The sequence below is a fragment of the Cimex lectularius genome, unplaced genomic scaffold, assembly GCF_000648675.2.
Source record: "Cimex lectularius strain Harlan isolate CLEC.00 unplaced genomic scaffold, Clec_2.1 scaffold32, whole genome shotgun sequence".
Taxonomy (NCBI): Eukaryota; Metazoa; Arthropoda; class Insecta; order Hemiptera; family Cimicidae; genus Cimex; species Cimex lectularius.
The window spans coordinates 1,884,126-1,892,534 of NW_019392689.1; the positions used below are offsets into that span (position 1 = coordinate 1,884,126).

At 33.5% G+C, this 8,409-nt stretch overlaps 1 pseudogene; it reads right to left on the reverse strand.

Annotated features, from left to right (window-relative positions):
- Positions 1-6,470: 6,470 nt before the first annotated feature.
- LOC112126567 lies at positions 6,471-6,632 on the reverse strand (annotated as a pseudogene).
- Positions 6,633-8,409: the final 1,777 nt, after the last annotated feature.

An 8,409-nucleotide genomic window follows, 5' to 3' on the forward strand; every position in this document is an offset into this window, starting at 1 on the left:
TCCACAATACATAGTGTTCTATGGGGCATTATCCTGCATTAGCAAGAATCTCATCCATGTGGCAGACAAATGGCACTACATGTTCTTCCATCATATTTTGTCAGTACATATGTGAAGTTAGAGATCTTCCTAGCACAACAATACGATTTCCCACAACATTAACATTTCCCACAATTACCACGTAAACGTATGAAAAGAATATGGATTAGAGATGCCAATGGGTAGCTTTCTCTATAACGCCCGTAATGCCACAAACACAAATTACCCAATCTGCTCGTTGTATATAATACATGTTCAGTTGTAGATACAAATAAATTAAGAAAAAAATATCTAGGACAATAAAATAAAATGCGGGATCGGACAAAACAAGATAAAACTTATTTTTATAGTTACAAAAATCAAAAGACACTTCCAATAAAATACAATTCCGCACTTTGTAAAATCATTAAATATAAATTTTCATCGTAATAATAAAATTTTCATTTTTGGCTATATTCGCTGGTTTTTTCTCTGATGTTAGGTGTTTCACTTAAAATTTCATACATTTTCTGGATTTATCTAAATTAAACGTTATGAAAACTATTGGAAAGCTGGATTGTTCGACTTTCGGGCTATGTAAACAACGTTGGATATAATTAGTGGAAAAAAATTAAACCAACGAAAACTCCTTGTTATTTAGTTCTAATTTATTTACGGAGGCCAAAATTGTGTCATTGTTTGTAGTTTAGAAGGTTCCAAATTACTCTAAAGTTTCCGGTGGTTGATCAGTGTTGTTTCAACGTTATAGCTATTTTTGAGGAAAATGAAATATTTTTTTATTTTTCCAAAATTTGTATTTAGGGGATTTTGAGATTGGGGAGCAAAAAACGGACTTTGTTTCTTGCTGAAATAATATTTTAACTATAAGTAAAAGTGGCCAAGCAATTGTTTTTAAATAGTAAGATTTCCTCTTGTAGTCTGAGGAGGCATTTTTTAATTTAGTATATTTTTCAGAAAAATAGCTTTCCGACAGCGTAAAAATATACAAATTCTGATTAGAAATCGCTTTATTTTTGACGGGCCAACTTACAGATGTAATGCACCCTGCACATCCATAGGTATCATTAATATGTGATCCTTGTTCGTCCTTTCCTCAATCCATCTTTACAGCCATTAAGGCCTTCAACGTTCCTTTTTTGATGGGTTGATCTAAATTGTTTGTGTGGTAAAATTCTTAAAATTCAAAGGGGTTTCGGTGGCTGCAACCGTTTAGGTGTGAACACGTCGACTCATCACTGTAAGTTAAAGGTTGAGATAGAAGAGAAATTGAAATGAGGGTACAAACAAAGATAGACTAAAAGAGAAAAAGTACTACATTCAAATAGGATATTTTTCAAGAACAGCGACACCCCTATGACCTCTGTTGTTGCGGACCCCGTTCTGAAAGAAAAAAAGTCTTTGAAACACCTATGTTGCGACGTGATAATGGACACTAATTTCCTATGACATGGCCCCTCCAAACTTAATTTCATGCGTTGGGAAGAAGGATTTAACCCGTTTTATTGTCCTGTTGTTTGATATATCATTTTTTCCTTTTCTTTGTAGGTTTAAAAAGCCACAAGTAAAGGCAAGCAACTGTTTCCTTTCCTGAATCGACTAGCAGCAAAAATTAAGACCGTAAACTTTAAAATACGCGAGATAAACGCAAAAACAAGAAAACATGTTTATACTCGACACATTTTTCAATGCTTCAAAATTTTACGACCGGCAACTTCCACAGTCGAACTATTTTAATGTAGAAAATAAATGACCCCGAGCATTTTAAAGATGAAATAAGTTTCAACAAGTTATTTTTGTTTACTGCGGTAATGGCGGGCTTTTGTTCTGCTCTATAACTTATGTAGATCGATGACCTTTGCAGATTTCACTCCTCTTTGCTTTTGCCCGTTATCTGGATTTGAACTGCCCGAATTAATGAAAATTTAAGAAAGTAGTTTCTGGGAAAGCTAATGGAATGAAGATAATACTTAAGAAGGGTTGCAGTGTGCTTTGTTTTCATGCATATAAAAACAACCGTATTTGTGCAATCTAATCTGTCCTACTTAGAAAACGCATCTCTTCACCCAATACACGTTATCAATATGAATCATCCATCCGATTTTCGAAATAATATTTCTAACTTTATTTTACATCTAGATAGGAATTTTTAGAAGTTTGAGAAATAGAAGCAAAACGTAACATATTAATTAATCTTATCACCCATTTATCACAAACTATTAATGATTAATTGCTCGATTAGCACTGGCTTTTTCGAAATGTATTTTTTTTAAATCTCAAACTCTACTTAATTGTGAAGCAAAGTTAATAATTAAATTTAAAAGTTTTTCTACTATTTATTTCTAAAAACCTATTAGTGGGAAAATGCGTATAGTCTTGTCTAACAACTGTTTTATATGAAATATACAAACTCAAGGCATATAATATATATAACCTTTATAAACTATTAATCAACTACGCATTGGTAATGAGTTTTTAATTCGGCAATTAGATTAGAAAATTAAACGGGTTTGACTTGTTCAATTCGTGTTACTGAATTGTTTTAAATTTTTCACTGACATCATAAATCTTTTTAATTTGGTCTTGAATTCACCCTGAAGATGACCAAATGGCGAAACACGTCACGCTGATAAACCAACACCCAGCGAGGATAGGCAGAAAAAATGATTTTATGGTCATTTAAAGATTACGTTAGGAATAACGACAGTTGAAATAGAAGAGATAAATAGAAAGAGAAAAACAAAGATAGACTAAAAGAGAAATAAGGCATTGAATGATAGAGAAAAAGAAAGGGAGGGGTGAGGAAGAAGGAAGAGAGAGAGAGAGAGAGAGAGAGAGAGAGAGTGAGAGAAAGAGAGATGGACTCTTAATTAGGTTAGTTGCATAATATGTGTAAAAGGTGATGGAGGAATATCGAGTACTAATTGAATGAATGGTATGTAAATATGTCCTAACTAACCCTCAATTAGGTTAGTTGTGTAATATGTGTAAAGATTGTGTTGAGAGTGAATGTATTTATTAGCATGTATGTGGGTTGTGGAGGGTCAATGGCAGAATATCAGTAGCCCATCGACCCTCAATTAGAAGCGTGATGGAGGCATACCAAGACCATCACCCAAAATGAATGAATGGCATGTAAATAGGAGTGAATGAATATAAGAATGGACGTGAGTACGAATGGGATTGGAACTGAATGCGTTGGGTGCTGAATTGGCCGCATCTGGAGCACAACTTCGTTGGCTGGACTCTCTACAGCCCTAATTGAGTGAATGGTATGTAAATTGGAACGAACGTATTTAAGAGTAAATAAGAGTATGGATGGGTTTGGATCCAGAAACTGCGTTCAGTGCTGAATTCACCTAGCTTTTTGACAGCACCCGGAGCTCAACCTCAGGGGGCTGGACGGATCAGACTGAGATCCGGCCTCTGACTGCCAACTACCGGGGTGAGTGATTCTCGAGTCTGTTGGCAGTAAATAGGAAAAGCTGGAATTGCCGATGGACTAAGAGAACGAATAGGCTCAACCCGTCACGTGTATGTATGTAAGTACATGTGCGGTTTTGAGCGTATATAAATCCAATCCAAATATCTATCTGAAACTGTATTTTCAATGCAAGCGTATTAAGTGAATTTTAAGTGTTTATTTTTCAAAAAATGTAAAAATGTAAGAAAACAAAATCCAAAAAAAAGCGATTTAAAAAATCGCTAAGAAAAATATGTATAAGGGATTTTATGTGCTTTTAAATGCCTTTGGATGAAGAAATATTTGCTTTTTATAGCTTTTTCTGCCTGTGATCGAAAGATCAGCAAATTGATAGTGCTTTATTGCATTTAGTTTTTAGAAAACCTTACGTAATAAATGAAAATTTTGTCTTTTTCTATCGCAGATATGAAATGTGGAAATGACCATCAAACATTTTATAAAGAAATGTTTTGGTTTAACTATAAACACACCTAATTTATCTAAAATCTGGTCCTTTCCCAGTATTTTTATTTATTATTAATTACTCTATTACTAAAGTTAAAACTATGCTATATAAATAAATGTCTAAGTTTATCACCTAGTAGATATCCTAAAAACGTTTTAAGAAAAATAATCAATAGAAAGTCGTTTTGGAACACTGATTTAAGAGAAGTATAATTTAAATATAATGGATGTATTTCAAGATTTAAAAAAAATTGTGAATTAATAGATAAAATTACAAATTTGATGCTTATTGATTATAGACAATTGTAAGAGGTGAAGAGTACTCGTCATCCTCTCTATAAACATTGGTGTAGTGTAAGCCAAAATGTAAGGTCCGAAATAAATACTAGTTCGACAAATTGGCTAACAAAGCTTAGAGAATAGTTACTTAAATAAAAATCTTTACAGGCGTAAAAATGTACCCGCTGTGTAACCGTGGGGAAAATTAAGATATTTATTATTTTGTTGCTTTGCGCCCTATCCTGAATTCAGTACCGGTTACTTTACTTTAATAAATGTATATTGATATGATATGTAAATGAAGGAACTTTGGATGTTTAGTAAAATACTGTAAGAATGCCTGGTAATAGAGATACAACGTAGTAATTGAATTTAATTTCTAAATTCGGATTTTTTACTGGCTATGTTATTAAAATGTCTCCGATGTAATTGTATGTTATGCTTTATGTACTTAGACTTAACAAGGGGACGACCACGGATTTCGACCAAACCTTTTTTCGTGATTCTACACTCCAAAATATCGGACACGTATCCGCCACTGTGAATAGGCCCTGGGTCCGCAAAAAAATTGAAAGTTGAAATTTTCTTTTTTTTAATTTTTATTTTGACGTTTTTCTTGCTCAAATCACTGTGAATATATAATTTTTCAGTATTTTTTGAGTAAATTGCAATAAAATATGGTAAAAGCTATCAAAGTTTATCAACAGCCAAAAACATTCTAAAAACCAAATATTTTTCAAGTAAGTGTGTAAGTGAAACTAATATGACATTTTGTTTGAACACCTCTAGAGACCCTTACATATAAATTTTTTTAAAATTTAAATTCATCGATTTTTCAACACCTACAATTTTTCTGTATTTTAAGAATCGTTATCGGAATATCTTATTGGAACGGCTATAATTCGAAAACTGCTAAAAGGATTTTAACGTTGAACATACCATTTCAAAGAAGAGAAACATAGCTATTGAACGATGTATGTACCATAAAAATATATAAAATTTCTACAACGAAATACATAAAATAAGAAAATATTTTTGTCAGAAATTAACTTCGTTTTTTAAATGGAAATAAAAGTCCGATTTTAATGTGTGATACAGTTATAAAATGCAATTGACAGTTTCTTTAAAACAAATTATCTATCATGAAAATTGATTCACTAGCTTTTGAGAAAAATGATGTTAGAGCTTGTACAAAGGAATGCCAGTGACGCAAGAAGGTCGTCGAAATTATCAGACAGAAAAATAATTTACACCGATTTCCGAGAAAGTAGGTATTTAATGGTCGTCTTATAACGCTAGAATCCGACAATGAGATCAAATCCAAGTTGTGATCATTTTCTGGCCTACTTTGCTTTCAGAATGTTTTTGTAAATATGCAAAAAAGCAGTATTTTGTTCATTAATCTTTTTAAATCGTACCAAATTAGAAAATTCTGCGTCGTACAACATTGTTTTCGGTTAACCAACAATGAAATTATTATCAAAAATAATATTTTTTAAACCTATAAATTAGGATTTATGTTCATTTAAAGGCGTTTAATCTTTTATATATTTTGTGGTATTTACGTCGTTAAAATACTACGTTCCTTTTCTTTCAAATGATATGTTTGACGTCAAAATCATTGTAGACGTTTTTGAATTATAGCCTTTTCAAAAAGATATTCCGATAACGACTTCTTAAAATTCGGAAAAATTTTGAGGATCAATAAATCGATAATTTGTAAGAGAAATTTATATTTAGGGGTTTCTAGAGGTGCTAATATGAAATTTCATATTAGTTTTACGAAAAAAATTTTAAGGCCTAATTTACTTGAAAAATATTCGGTTTTTATAAAACTTTTGTTCATTGATATACTTTGGTAGCTTTTACTGTATTTTTATTTCAATCTGCATAAAAAACGCAGTAAAATGATATATTCACACAGTTGATTTGAGCAAGTAGCAAGTTGATTTGAAATAAAAATATTAAAAACGGAAAATTTCAACTTTCAAATTTTTTTTTGGCAAAACGATTCACAAGAAGTGCTGTATGTATACACGATATGTAGTATGTGTTCGATATGTAGAGTGTAGAATCACCAAAAAAGTTTAATCCAAATCCGTGACCCACCAACCTGGTCGTCCCCTTTGTAATTTCATATATGTAGCGAAATCTAATTGTTTGGCAGTTGATCCTAATTTTCTTGCATTTCTATTTCATTTTCATTTAGATATATTACGATATATGTTCTTGTTTTTGATTCAAAACAACCCCTCACACGTCGTTAAAGATGGTCGTTATGTCATTTAGTTCAATTCCTCGACGCATGGAAACGAGTAATAGTTTCAACTAGCAATAATCGCATCTCAGTAGAACTTCATTGATTACGATATTTCCACTGCGCAAGTTTTTTTTTAATATAATAATAATCCAATTTATAATTTCCAATTTATTATTATCATATCTAATTAATATTATCTTATTATCTTGACTCTATATTATTTATCTTTATATATCTGATCCTGTATATATAGAGAAGGACAAACAGTGTGAGCTCATATTTTGTCGAGTAGATTTGCTGATTCGAGAAAATCAAACAAATTACGTGTACTGTCATTGTTGTCGCCTAGCATTTCTTGGATGCTTATAGGCAAGGAGTGTAGACGTCTATGGGCTGTATATAATGAGCATGACGTAAATATATGCTTGATTGACGATTTGATTGCACACTCCGCAATTTGGAGGTGCCTCTCGCCCCGTTAAATGACCCTTAGTGGCTCTACAGTGTCCGGTCCTCAACCGTGTAAGAACCACTTCTTCCGTTCTACTATTTCTGAATGAAGTAGACCAGGCATCTTCAGAGTTCTTTATTTCCCACAGTTTGTTTTCAGATATGTTAGTCCAGACCTGTTCCCATTGACCCTTAACTTTTGACTTGTAAACTACAGTCATATCACCCTTTGGAACGTTCCTGATTTGAAGGCCTGTAATGGCTGCTTCTTTTGCAGCTTCATCTGCCAAATGGTTTCCTTTAATATTTACATGTCCAGGAACCCAGACGAAGTAAACGCTCTTTCCCTGCAGTTGGAGGCTCCCCAGTGACGCCAGCATCTCCTGCACACCAAGATCATCTGAATAGGGGTGTTCCAAGGCCTGTAAGGCCGATTCTGAATCAGAGCAAATCAGGTAGCTACTATTGTTATCGGAACATATAAAATTTAGAGATTTCCGTATTTCTATAGTTGCTACAGAAATGACGTAGAGAGAAAAGAAATTTGTTAGGGCCACATATAGACGCAGCTCCCACGCCCCTGGAGCTCATTGATCCGTCCGTATAGATAAATGCCGCTTGTGGGAGTGCGTTTTTTTTTTCAAAAACTCCTGCTGGTACACATGAAAAGGTGTAAGGGCTTTGCGATATTTTCCAAGTGAATACAAAATTTTCGGTTTGGGAAATGTCCAAGGAGGGATGGGAGCCGCTGATTCTTTTTGTACTGGAGGGATGGGTATTTGTAATTTGTGCAATAATGTGTATATACGGAACGGGAAGGTTTTTCGTATAGAATCACGGGATGAGCTGACAAATATCAGACTAGTCCCTGGAAATAGACGATTTAGTGGATGTGACTTAGAGGAAGTGATTTTAGCAAAAAAAAAACTTCAAATCAAGAAAGTACGTCTGAAACTTAAAGGCATTTCTCCAGTATCTGCATGAAGGCTGAACGAGGGACTGCTCCGGAAAGCACCAGCCAAAGTCCCGTATTCTGTATTGTGTCGAGCAAGCCGATTGTATTTTTAGTAGCGGAATTGTATGCATTACATCCATAGTCCAATTGTGTTCTTATTAAATTTTTGTATAATATCATGAATGAGTCACCCCAAGAACATGAACTAATCGACCTTAGTACGTTCATTGAACGAAAGCATTTTGTTTTTAATCGTTTTATATGTGCATTCCAATTCAGTGTCCTGTCAAAGATAACCCCCAGGTATCGAACTGTATCTGAATACGAGAGGAGACAGATATGTACAAGGAAGGGTAACTGAGTGGACGCCGTTTTGCAAAAAGTATAGCAGCTGTTTTTTTTGTGGTGAAACGGTGAAACCATGTTCACAGAGCCATCTGTTTACTTTATTCAGGGTGTTTTGCATTGTGTTTGTAGAGAATTTATATTTCACTGCAGTAG